The following is a 13,323-nucleotide window of genomic DNA, read 5'->3' as shown; positions in this document are numbered from 1 at the left end:
TTCATTCATTCAACAAGCCCTAATTCACTAAGCATCAACTAGTTTCACTTTTAGATCCTAGATTATAAAGAGAAAAAAAATGAAGCAATCCCTGCCCTCAAGGAACATGCATTCTATTGAGATTGGGAGAGGAAAAGAAAATCAGCTGACATGTGCACTGGAATGTATATTACATTAGGGAATTTGGGTGATCTAGGAATTTGTAAAAAAAAATTATGAATTATATACATTAAAATATGAAGATATTTTCATTTTAAACCCATTTTCTTTATTTTCACAAAAGATCCCTAGTCTAAAAGGGGGATATCAAACAATTTTTAAACCCAAACAAGATTTAAAATTTTAAATTGGGTTCTTTTTGCTTATAGTCTTTTAACCTTGATCAGTTAGGAAAATATTTGAGATGCATAGTTTTTTTTCTAACCTGGGAAAGGAATATAGGTTTGCCTGGATCTCACTTTTCATCTTTTTTTCCCTCTCTGCTGATTTAGAAAATTGGAGCACCCCAAGATTCCTATGGGTTTATCCTCATTTGATTTGACTGAGAGAGTATGACTCAAGCATGCCCTTTGATCTTGAACGAACAGCTAAGGAAAACTGGATCATAGGAAGGCTTCTACCAAAGGAGCCCTCCTACTTTGTATTGAGAGAGACAGGCACAAATTAAGAACCAGATCTATAGATCCAAATATATCTTTGACATATATCATTGGTCATAGAGCATTTGTACTCTTTCCCATCCCTTTTTAAAAATTTTTATTTAAGTGATTAATTTAGAGCATTTTTTTAGGATTACGAAAATTGTGTTCTTTCCCTCCTCTCCCATAGCTGAAGCACAATTCCACTGGATTTTAGATGTGTCTTTGGTCAAGGCCTATTTCCATATTATTGATTTTTTGCACTAGTTTTCCATCCCTTTAAATAAAACTTATATCTGTATTATGAATAGTCCATTTGGGGATTAGGTCTTAGCAGAGAGGAGGGTACTCTCTCTGTATAACCTTGGACAAGTTGCTTAGTTTTGCATTGTGGATAGAGGGCTGGACTTGGAGTCAGTCAAGGTCTTAAATTCTATCTCAGATGCTCCCTAGTTGTATGACCCTTTGCAAGTCATTAACTTTTCTGGGTCTTTGTTTCCTCATTTGTAAAGTGAGAGGGTTCAATTCGATGACCTCTAATGTCCCTTCTCCTTCTAAATCCTAGAGTGTGATCATAGAGCATAAGGCAGCTAGGTGGCACGTTAAAGAGAGCACTGGACCTGGAGTCAAAAAGACTCCTCTTCTTAAATTCAAAGCTGGTTTCATGTATTTATTAACTTTGTGACCCTGGAGAAGTTTCTTAATGCTGTCTGCCTCAGTTCCTCATCAACACTTTTTGCTTTGGTTCTTCATCTATAAAAGAAAAAGGAAATGTCAAACCCCTTCAGTGTCCTTGCCAAGGAAACCTCAGATGGGGCACAAAGAGTTGGGTACAACTGAAAAGACTCGGTGGCAACATGATCATAGAAAAGGCATACATAGCTTTTTTCTATATCTTCCTGGATGAGAATTTATTAGAAAATCTCCAGAAGTACTTTGAGTCATGAGAGTCTCTGATATAATGATTAAAATTAGAAACAGAGAAACTAACTACAGACTTAAATCTAAGAAAAAAGTATGCAACAGGAGGTATCTGTGTGTATTCATATTATTAAAGATTCTTAGAACGATGGAATGTCAGAACTGGGTGATATCTTAGAGTATCTGAATATGAGAGCTGAAGGGACTTTAGAGATAGTGTATTTCATCCTCCCTAATCCCCATTATTTTCTTTAAACTGTTACCTACTATTTTGGAATCACAATTTAGTATTCATTATAAGACAGAAGAATAGTAAGGATCAGGCAATTAGGATTAAGTGACTTGTTCAAGGAAATGTCTGAGGTCATATTTGAATCCAAGACTTCCTGTGTCTAGATCTGGCTCTCTATCCACTGAGCCACTTAGCTTCTCATCATCATTTTTTAAATATAGAGGAGGAAATAGACTTACAGAAGAGGGAAATACATTGCTCAAGGACTTTTTTTGTTCCTTGAGTAAGTTTAAAGATTTTAGAGCATATAATTTTTTGAGCATCTATTGCCTGATCTATTAACTAACTCAAAAAACCAAAGGTACCCAATGTAAAAATCAGCTCCACAGGGCACAGATTAGGATGATAAATGGGTCTTGTACGTAGTTCTCTCTCTACTCCAGTCAGAGTTAAATGGCTGAACTTTTCTTTGATGGAATCCAACAGGTTTTAGGAGGAAAGTCTGTATCACTAGCACAACCAAGCTTTCTATGTAAAATACAAACCAATTTTTCATATCATAGCAGGTCTACAATGGTTTATATATCAAATGGTGTGGACAGCAAGACCCAGGGCTTCCTTCAAGAAACTTGTACTAAAGAGACCTCATAAATAGTCTTATGACATGTAACTATCATCTTGGTGCTTCCATATAGATTGCCCTCCATATTCCAAATGCTCGTCCTTCCTCCCTTTAGAGACCCCTAGTTCCCTTCAAGGCTCAACTCCATTGTCATATCCTTCAGGAAGCTATTCGTTATCCCACCAGTTACATGTCCTGCTTCCTCATTCCCAATTGTTTTGTATTCTTTTCTATAAATATAATCTCTCTTTACTTCTCTGTGTGCATATTGTTTGCTCCCACTAAAATGTAAACTTCCTAAGATGAGCACCATTTTGGTGGACTCTTCTCCCTCCTCTCCACTAATGAAGACATAGTATTTGGAAAGAAAAATGCTAGCTATAATACATAATACATAATAAATACCCATTTGGGGGTATTCAGGGTAGGTATCTTTTAGTTTTCAGCCTAGTACCTTGAACAATGGCACATAAGAAATGATTATTCAGTCAATCATATTGGCAATAAACAATTATTAGGGGATTACTATGTGCCAGGCTTTGTGCTTGGTGCTGGGGGTATAAAGAAGGACAAAACAGTCATTTTACTCAAGAAGCTCACAGTCTAGTGGGATGGGGGCAACATGAAAACACAGCAGTGTTCAATTATTCTTTATACAGGAAAACTTAGAAATATTGAACAGAAGGAAGTAAATGGAAGGAGATGGCAATACTTCCCCTAGAAGGTGGAATTGTAGCTGGGACTTGAACTCCAGGGAAACTGGGAACAAAGATGGAGAGCATTTCTGGCTGGTGAAAAAACTCCTGCCATAAAAAAAATTGGGGAGGCTTGTTAGAGAAAGAGCAAGGAGGCCAGTGTCACTGAAGTGTGGAGGACATTGTGGGTGCTTATGTAAAACAGTGGTGTCAAACTCACATAGAATGGCTGGCCATTCATTTGTATACAAGGACCCTGGACATCCACCAATTCACTTTAGAAAAGTAAAGGTTAGACAATTAGACTTAAGGGACTTGCCCAGGGTCACACAGCTAGGAAGGACCCAACACCAGATTTTAACCCATCTCCACACCTAGTTCACTATCCTACAAGTCACCTAGCTGCATTTTCCTTCCTCCCCACCCTCATCACATTTTAATCTGGTTCAGCAGCACTTGACACCTCTGGTTTAAGATGTACAAAGACTAGCAATGTTTGGAGAGGACAGGTTTTAAAGGATCAATTACTCCTTTTTTCCATCAATATTGATGACTAATCAAACTGTCCATCAATAAGGGGTCAACTGATGATCATCTGTTAACCAAGTCAAACTATCACTCCTGAGGCTGATACTGATTATTTTTTGTTTAAAAAATTCTTTGAATAGAATTTGTTATGCCTTTTTATTAAATTAAAATGTCCGCAAGGGGCAATACACCTCCCTCCAGATTAAACTTTATCTTTTAACACAGAAAAATGCATAAGCAAAGGCACCCTATAAAGTGACCAAATCTGTCAATTTATATACAACATTCTGCTTTAATAGACACCCTTTCCTTGTGATAAGGAAGATATGCTTTGCACTCTCTTTTTTAGGATTATCATAGGCTGTTGATAATCAAAAACTTGGTTAGCCAATGATGAAGGGCAAGAGAACCTTAGAGGAAGTTCGAGGTGGACTCTTCTCTTTCCTCTCCACTAATGAAGACAGTATTTGGACAGAAAAATGCTAGCTATAAGCCAATTGACTTGAATTAATATTATGGTGCCACCAACTGGCTGTAGTAAAGTCTCTTTACATCTCTGGACCTCAGTTTCTTTATCTGCAAAATGAAGCGGGGTTGAAGAGATGGCCCAAATTTAAGATAACCCTAGATAAGAAAGGAATCTTGGGAAGCAAACTCAGAATATAAAAGTCTCTACTGCTAGATGCACCCAATGAAAAGTAAACTCGTGCTGAATCCCCTCTGCCTCTTCGTGACTCTTTCACCAACTTGTAAGTAACTGCTTGGCAAGGTGGTCATTGGTGGAGGAGGAGAGGAGAGGAAAGGTGAATAAGCTCCAGCTGAGATTCAGGCATTGTCAATGGGCAGATGTTCCCAATTACTGAGAAAAATTGGCTTTTGTGTCATTATATGGTAAGTTTGGACCCTCTGACCGTTTCCATCGTTTCTCTGCCATAAAGATAAATTGGAGTATTTTATAAATAAATTGCCATCAGAAGTGTCAGACAAGAAAAGTTGCTCTCTGGGCACTGTTGGAATGGAATGGAATGTCTACATTTTTCTAAAAATTATCAGATCCTATATAATAGCATGAGAACCAGACTGAGTTACAGACAGAAAAGGCTGCCAACTATTAGGATATGTTTTGAGAGGGCACACATCTATCCATCTTCTAAATATTAACAAATATTTTTAAAGCCTGCAAAATACTTCATACAGAGATACAGTATTGAAACACAAAAGTACCTGGCTTTGAAATGTATGCTAGGCACTTACTCTCTGTGTGACCTTAGAGGAATCAGTTAACTTCTCTGTATCTCAGCTTTCTTATCTGTAAAATAAGGAGGCTAAGCTAGATGCCTCTAAGGTCTCTTCTGGACTAAAAGCTATGGTTCTATATACATTTTTTTATTTGAATCTCATAATAGCAGCACTGAAGACTTCATGTTTCCTTCTTTAGATGTAAGAATAGTAAAGTTCAGTCTTAGAGCTAGTGAGAAGATATCACAGTGTAGTGGAGGGAAGAGAGTTGGATTTAGAATAAGAGGGACTGTGCTCTAATCTTAGGTCTACCATTTATTTATATATATTACCTTAGGCAAATTACATCAGATTTTTGAATCATAGCATTTTATTTGAAAAATGAGGTCTTTAAGTTCTCTTCTGGTTCTAAGTCTATGATGTAAGTTTCAGAGATAGGATTTAACCTAGGACTTCCTGATTTTCCAAGATTCGAATAATATCTACTATGCCTGGCTATATTCCAAGTAAATATCTCTCCTATTATTATGCCATAGTCATTATATTTATATAATTAGGCTGATTCATTTAGAATAAGACATTGGAGATCTCTATTAATATTTTGGGGGTGTGTTGATGAAGGTGTGATATAGTGTGCCAGTTCCCCCTCTCCATAGTGCAGGAGGACATTTTTTGCATGCCCTGCCCCTCTGTCCAGCAGCCCAATGCAGGCACTTCTCCCCTTTGCTCTTCTGGGTAATGTAGTGGACTCACAGGTGTCTCGAAGGTACATTTTGGGCATGGGATGTCTAAAAGGTTCACCAATGCTGTTATAGGGGATGGGGGTTCCTTTAAACCATTATCAGTTTTTGACATACTCAAGTTTAATATTCTTTGACAATAAAAAGCGTCTTGGCTTTGGAGCACAGACTATACCTCCCTGTGGGTCAGTTTCCTTATCTGTGCAATGGAGTTAGACTAGATACTCCTTTGGGGTCCCTTTTGTCTCTAAATTTATGATGTATGAATCTGAATTTACCAAGGTGAAGTAGATATCAACCAGCAGTGAAGCTGACTCTATTGGAGAAAGAGGAGCAGGGTCTGAATTCTACTTCTTAAGTTTAATCCCTATATGAGCTTAAGCAATTAAGGCAAACTTCATGGTCCTTAGTTTCTTCATCTATACAATGAGTGGTGATGGAGTATAGAGTAGATGTTCTCTGAGTTCTCTTCATTTTATGATTTAAGAATCTGGGGTATACTGGTAAATGTTTGTCTTTTTGTCAAATGCTGCCTTCTCTAATGGGAAGAGGGAAGAGAGAAGGCTGATAACTGGGTATTTTAATGTAACAAACAAACAAATAAATAGAAAACAGCAACAAACAAAAATAAGTCTAACATACCTTACATTTTTTCCTAAACTTTGTTCTTTCTTTTTTTCCTAAGAGTTTTAAGTTTAACCTACATTATTAACTTTTTCTTCATCACTTTCTCAAGTCTAGACAATCAACATAGCAATAAATTTAGCCATGACTTATAGCAGATTTATAAAGTTTAAATGCTTACACAAAATTTAACAATCAGCTCTGCTTGGAGGAACAGGCTCCAGCACACTTCTGTTATCAGTCTGAATAGATCAGATGAATCAAATATCATGGAGCAAAGAACCTGAACCAAATGACAAAATATAGATTTGGAGACTTTTGAATTGGAGTTTGTGACTGAAAAGAAAGGTCTGTAACATCCAGAGCTGTCGACTTAGGTGTGTGTGTGTGTGTGTGTGTGTGTGTGTAACCTGGGTTGGCTTTGATATAAAAATTAGGCAATGTGGCATCACAAGAACAAATATATCAGGACAAAATGTTGCCAGACCATTTATTTGACCACTTTGTATATTCCAAAGGGGAAGATAACAGGCCAAAAGTATTAACAAAAGGCCCACTGAATATGCTTTGGAAAGCCTACCTGGCAACAGGGCCACCCCCTTGGCCCTGGCATTGTCAGTAGGCAAGCCTTTCTGGAAAGCACTTGTCTATTTATTTGCAAGTGTGAGTTCCAGTTAGTTGCCAACAAAAGGGCAAAGAGTGTATTGTAAACCAGGACTCGGTAGAAAGAATCTCGTCTGGGGGTATAAGTATTTGAGAACTAGGAAGTAAAAAGTTCCATTGAACCCAGACTAGGTAAATTCATTTTCTGTCTGTCTGTCTGTTTCTCTCTCTCTCTCTCTCTCTCTCTCTCTCTCTCTCTCTCTCTCTCTCTCTCTCTCTCTCTCTCTCTCTCTCTCTGTCTCTTTCTCAATCTCTCTCTCTCTCTCCCACCGTCCTAAAGCAGAAAAGCAGTGAGAGCTAGGCAATTGGAGTAAAATGACTTGTCCAGGGAAATACAGTTACAAAGTGAGGCCAGAATTGAACCCAGGACTTACCATCTCCAGATTGGCTACTCTATCCTCTGAGCAACCTGGCTGCCCTTTTTAATAGACTCTTAAAGAGTTCAAATGAGTCAGTCAAATATGAGCCAAAGGAAGAAATTAGCAGAGTCCTAGTTGGCTAAAACAATACTTAAAATTGGGTTGAGGGATAGATAGTTCAAAGGTCTACAGATGGAGAATGGGAGGGCAGAGGGCAATACTACTATGACCTTAGGCATCTTTATTCTAGAAGAAGAGAGAATTTCATTGAACTGGTTGTTCCCCATGGTTCTGGTGAACTTCAGGGATCATGGGACATCTTGGGACTCTGGGTGATCTACCCTGTTTTCTTCTCTTCTCTACCTGGAGGAGTATCATTTGAACTAGAAACTATATCTCCTTCCCTGGGTGTTTCCATTTCATATACCTGCACTTGCTAGGTCATCTTATGATCTGCCCAACAGTTATCCCTCCTCCCACTGCCAATTCCTTTCTGGAGTACTATGATCCAGTCTAGAGAATATGCCTCCTTCACTGGCTGAGCTAATCTAATCAGTTTGTAACTCTGATCTCTATCTGATTCTGATTGGCATTGGGCAAATGCAAATTCACTTAATCAACAGGCTCTCACTTCCCTATCATTTGTGTTTAACAATTTTGGGGGGAACTATGGATCCCTAGGACCATTGAAGCATTCTCAGAAGGATGTTTTTAAAATCTATAAAATATAACATGTAGGTGTAGAAAGAAAACCAATTATAGTGAAATTCAATTTTTGAAATATAGTTTTTAAAAGTTTCTTGTGCCTCCTACTCTAGACAATGCTTCATTATCCAATCACCTTGGATATACTGGGATATCTTAACCATTTGCCTGGCCCCTTCCACTTTGCACTGACCATAGGATCATAGATTTTAAACTAAAAGGGATTGAGGAGGTCATTGAGTACAACCTCTTCATTAAAAAAAGAAGAGGAAATTGAGGCTGACTAAGGTTAAATGTTAAATGACTTGCCCAGAGTCACAGAGCTAGTAACTATCTGACACAGGAGCTTATATGTTCTCGTAGTCCAGTGTTCTACTCATTTGTTCCTTTGGGATCAGTAATCAAGTCAACTTGACCACTTATTCAGGAAATATGTGATAAATGACTGCACTGTGACTCTATATATCACTCCTTTGAATTTTTAGATCAAAACATCCTTCCTTGGTCCCTCCTTCTTTAAATGTGTCATCTTTCCCTATTAGATTGTAAACTCTGTAGTCAAGATTATCTCACTTCTACCTTTGTGTCCCTGGTCCCTGGCACAGTGAGGATACTTAATACTTTTTTCGCCATTCATTTACAACTCTTGTGCCAATGAGGATTTGAAGGGGTCTTTCTTGTGTACATTGTCCCTTTCCTTCCTCCTTCAGATGCTGGCTCATGGGTTCACTGCCTTGTTTCCCCTATGCTACTTAAGGCTCTGAAAAGGAGAGAATAATAAATGTAGGGTGGGAATGGACTTCAGAAGCCATCTGGTCCATTTCACTCATTTTACAAATAAAGAAAATGAGTCTCCGACAGATGAAATGAGATATACAGTCACTGAGTATCAGAAGGAAGATTTGCATGTAGATTTTCAGATTCTAAATCCATTACTCTATCCAATATACCACAATGCCTCTTCTTATTTTCTCTTCTTGCAAAGGCTGGTAATGTAGGGGACCTAACTTCAGGTTTGGAGTCAGGAAGACCTAACTTGAAATCTGGCTTCAGACACTTACTAGTTGGGTGACCCTAGGCAAGTCACTTCACCCTAGTTGCCTCAATTTCCTCATCTATAAGATAAGCAAGAAAAGGAAATGACAAACAATTCCAGTGTCTTACCCAAGAAACCCCCTCCAAGGGATCCCAAAGACATGACTAATAGCAATAGAAAGATTTCACACTGAAATAGCTTTAGTTTTCCTGGGCTGGTATTCTTAGTTGATCCTGGTCAGATAAAGAGAAGACTTTGAAAATTTAGTCACTGATGCTAAATCATAATAGCCCAAATGGAAATGGATGTTTAAAAAAATCAGTGGACTAAGTGACTGGAGTGCTGCAGGCAATGGCACCCCCACAGTTATAGGGTAAAATGATATGTGAAGTGGGAGAAGGTGGAGTCTCTCTTGAAAACTGGACCTAGAGAGTAATAGAAACATTACAAGGCTATTATTATTGACTTGACTCCTTCTGACTCTGCTCAGAGAATTTGGAGAAGTCATTGGGAACAAGGATCTATACATTTTCCTTTTTCTCCCCTTCCATAAATGATGGTCACTTTGGACCTAACTCAGGCATTTATTGACTTTATAGATTTTTTTTCTCCTGTATGCTCCAACCCCTGCCCCTCAATGCACTCATTTTGACACCTTCCCATACCTTCTTCTGCTTCTACTGCATGTATATATACAGGGTGTCCCCAAAGTCTTCAGGTTAAAATAGCACTAAGAAACTTTTTGATATACTTTATAATATAATAATTAATAGAATTATAATACTATATTATTGTTGTTATTACACTCCCAAAATGAAGAATGGCTCATATACTTGATTGGAATAATGCAAACAAACAGACCAAAAACAACTTTGGAGATGAATGACCTGATTTTGAATCCTGGCTTTGCTGTTTACTATTTGTGAGACCTTGACCAAGTCACTTAATCTCTAAACTGTATTCATTCAATTTTCAAAGGAGATCATTTCTAACTTCCCTTCAAGTTCTAAACATTCCATAATGCTCAGTCTATGAACAAATGCTGGTACTCTTTATTCTTTTATTGGTAAGTGAAAGAAAAATGGATTGACTCCACTTGAATGGTCAGAAAATGACCACTTAGTATTGAGAACAAGAATATAAGACATCAAGTATTCAAGGATGCCAAATGAGCACAGGACGGGTGTCTCAGCATTTCCATAGACTAAGCTCCTGTAATGGTCTGAAAACAATTGGGCCTGGTTCCCAGACATTGAGCCTCTCCCTGCCTCATTTGCCACCAATACCTAGCAGCCAAATCATTTAAAATCAAATACTCAAAGAAAAAAATTTCTACAAGCAATGAGTTGTATTAAGTAAACTGGAGAAACTCAGTGACAGCTGAGACAGTTCAACGATGGGCCAGATAGAGAAGGTAAAGCAACAGCTACATCTTTAGGTGATTTGGTCTCTGTCAGTCAATAAATTCACTTTGTAGAGAAGTCAAATAGTGATATGGTTAAACCATATCCCTCAGTGCCCATCAAAGTGCTGGGCGCACACTTGGTGGTCAGGTTCTGGGACTAGATCTGCTCAACCAATTATAGACCTGTGGCTATAGACTGTGAACCTGGGGCAGCTAAGTAGTGCAGTGAATAGAACACCAAGTCAGGAAGACTCATCTTGTTGAGTTCAAATCTGGCCTCAGATACTTAGTAGCTCTGTGATATAACCCTGTTTGCCTCCATTTCCTCATCTGAAAATGAGTTCAAGAAGGAAATGGCAAACCACTCCAGCATTTTTGCCAGGAAAATGCCAAATAGGGTCATGAAGAGTCAGACTCAACTGAAACAACCCAACAACAACTTGGGCTTCTTTTTGTGAGCCCCAAGAGATACTTGCTCAATTTCTTTCCTCAATCTCTTTGGTCCCCAAATCCTCCAAGGGTAGCTAGCTATCCTTGCCTCAAGACACTAATTTCCCTCAGTTGCTATATTTCTATCTATGGGATTATTCAATTCAGCAACAGCAATTTTCTCTAGTAGAAAGGGAGCTAAGGCAGAGGGCATTTTCATTGGTTGAATCAGTGTGCTACAAAAAATTCCCAAAACCCAGAGGCAAGTTGGAGGTGGCTCGGCCAGCCCCTGAAACTCAGACCTCAAATAGAGTTTCTTAATTCTCTTTTCCAAATGAGATGCCATCTTGAATCCACTCTTCTGGCCTCTGAGAGTCCCTCTGAAACCACAGAATAATAGTTACTTGGACTGAGCCCTTGTAATCCAATTTGGCAGACAGCTTGGATGTTACTATGGCAGAGTGGTTCCTATTAGGTATTAAAGTCCAAGCCCCAAAATGAGCAGAGTAGCTGTGCTTGATGGGCCCTGTGGACCTCATCATTGCCCAAGGAAAATCTGTCATTTAAAGTGTTCCATCCTTGGAAGCGACAAGATAGTATAAAGAACCCCACTACTCCTCCCTCTCCCCTATACTTTGTAGCACAATTATTTTCTTGCACTTTTTTCTTCATGCTGATTCACTTTGTAGAATGTTGGTGCTAGAAGGGACCTTCAAGGTTACACTCATCCATTGTCCTCATTTTGATCTGAGGAAACAGAGAGGGCAAATTATCAACCCAAAGTCACACGGTAGTTTGCTGCAGAAACAGAACAAAACTCAGGTTCTCTTGAGTTCTCCATAGTTCATTATTCATTCTGCTATAATGTGGGGTCTCCTCTCCTACCAGAAGGCAGAATATTCTAACGGCCAATTTCCATATTTTGTTTTCAGGTGTCAGTAAGAAAAATATCTTGGGAATGGTTTCTCCAGTATCTATCCTCCAGTGACATGGAGTGGACAGTGTATGTATTGGGGAAAAAATGGGCTCTGTGGTAGGCTACATAGCTCTAGAAGGAACAAGAGAAATCTTATAGTTTACTTCCCTCATTTTATAAAGAGGAACTAAAAATCCAGAGCAGCTATTGTAGACAGGTAGCAAGTAGCAGAACTGGGATTCACACCTAAGTCCCTCTGACTCACAATGTAACACTTTTGATTCTAAAGAGTGACTTTCTTTTCTTTTGTAAAGAATAACCATCACTGTGACATGGCGCCTCCACCCCTGCCTTGTTAGACAAAAAATTCTGGGGTTCAGGGCATATCTTTATGGAATTTATCATCTAGTGAGAGAAATAGGAAATATATAAAGATAACTAGAATGCCAGTTGTAACGTGGCAGGGCATGAGAGAAGTATCTAAGTAACAAAAGAAAACCCAGACTTGTTTTTTTGAAATAAGTTCATAACTTTGCCCAGAAGAGATTCTTAATAAATGGTTGTTCAAATGTGTTATATGACCTTAGGCGAGTTTTTCACCCCATTAAGTGTCAATTTCCTAGTTTGTAGTAGAAAAGGGCTAGATGGATCTCTAAGTTCTCTCAGTTCTGTGTTCTATGGTTATAGATGACTGACTTTCCACTATAATGTGTGTGTGGTCTCTCCTCAAATTGTTTTGTGTGTGTGTGTGTGTGTGTGTGTGTGCGCGTGTGTGTCTCCTCTTCTCCAAGGAATCTGATAGCAGCTGGGATGGATGCGTATGGGCTAGGACAGATATCTTCCTTCAATCAATTCTTATCCAAGAACTGGAGTATATGATAAAAAACCCAGACAAGATCATGTGTATTTGGGGGTGAAGAGAGTAGAGGGGGCAATTCATAGGGATTGACTTACCCTCCTTTGTCCAAATTGGTTCTGTTAAAACAAAAACATTAATGATAAATGAGGTGACACCCTGGCAGTTCAGATGGAGGTTTAAATCTCCATGTGAGGTCCCATGTTTAGGGGAATCTAAGGCAGAACATTCAAGGATAGCCCTCGTCCTAGTTTAGGTGGTCTTATATATGTCAGAAGAGTCACTCTACAATCCCCAGGGCATTCTCAATCTGGAAGCTTCCTAATTCCTTGCTTGTCTTGCCCCAGACTCATTGCATTTTACTTCCCTCTCCTTACTTAGGAGGACCTCATTTTATGCACTCAACACTTGGAAATTCAGGTATATGTGATTGGCAATCAAAAAATAAAAGTAGAAAAAGACATAAAATTAAAAAAATGATAATTATCTACTAAGTCCACATCATTTCCCCAAGCAGCAGAAAGTCTCATAGCAGTTTACCCAATCATGTTCTTTCTCACTTTTGATAAGTGTTAGTATGAGTCAGTGCATTGTTTCCCATCACGCATTAGCTACTGCTTCAGTCTTGGTTTGGAGTTATGGCTTGAAACAAGCCCTGTCATCATATGAGTAGCATTTATCATCATTTTGTTAATTAATGATTTATTCATAATGA

Source organism: Monodelphis domestica, chromosome 7, assembly GCF_027887165.1.
Source record: "Monodelphis domestica isolate mMonDom1 chromosome 7, mMonDom1.pri, whole genome shotgun sequence".
Classification (NCBI taxonomy): domain Eukaryota; kingdom Metazoa; phylum Chordata; class Mammalia; order Didelphimorphia; family Didelphidae; genus Monodelphis; species Monodelphis domestica.
This window is presented reverse-complemented; position numbering follows the sequence as displayed.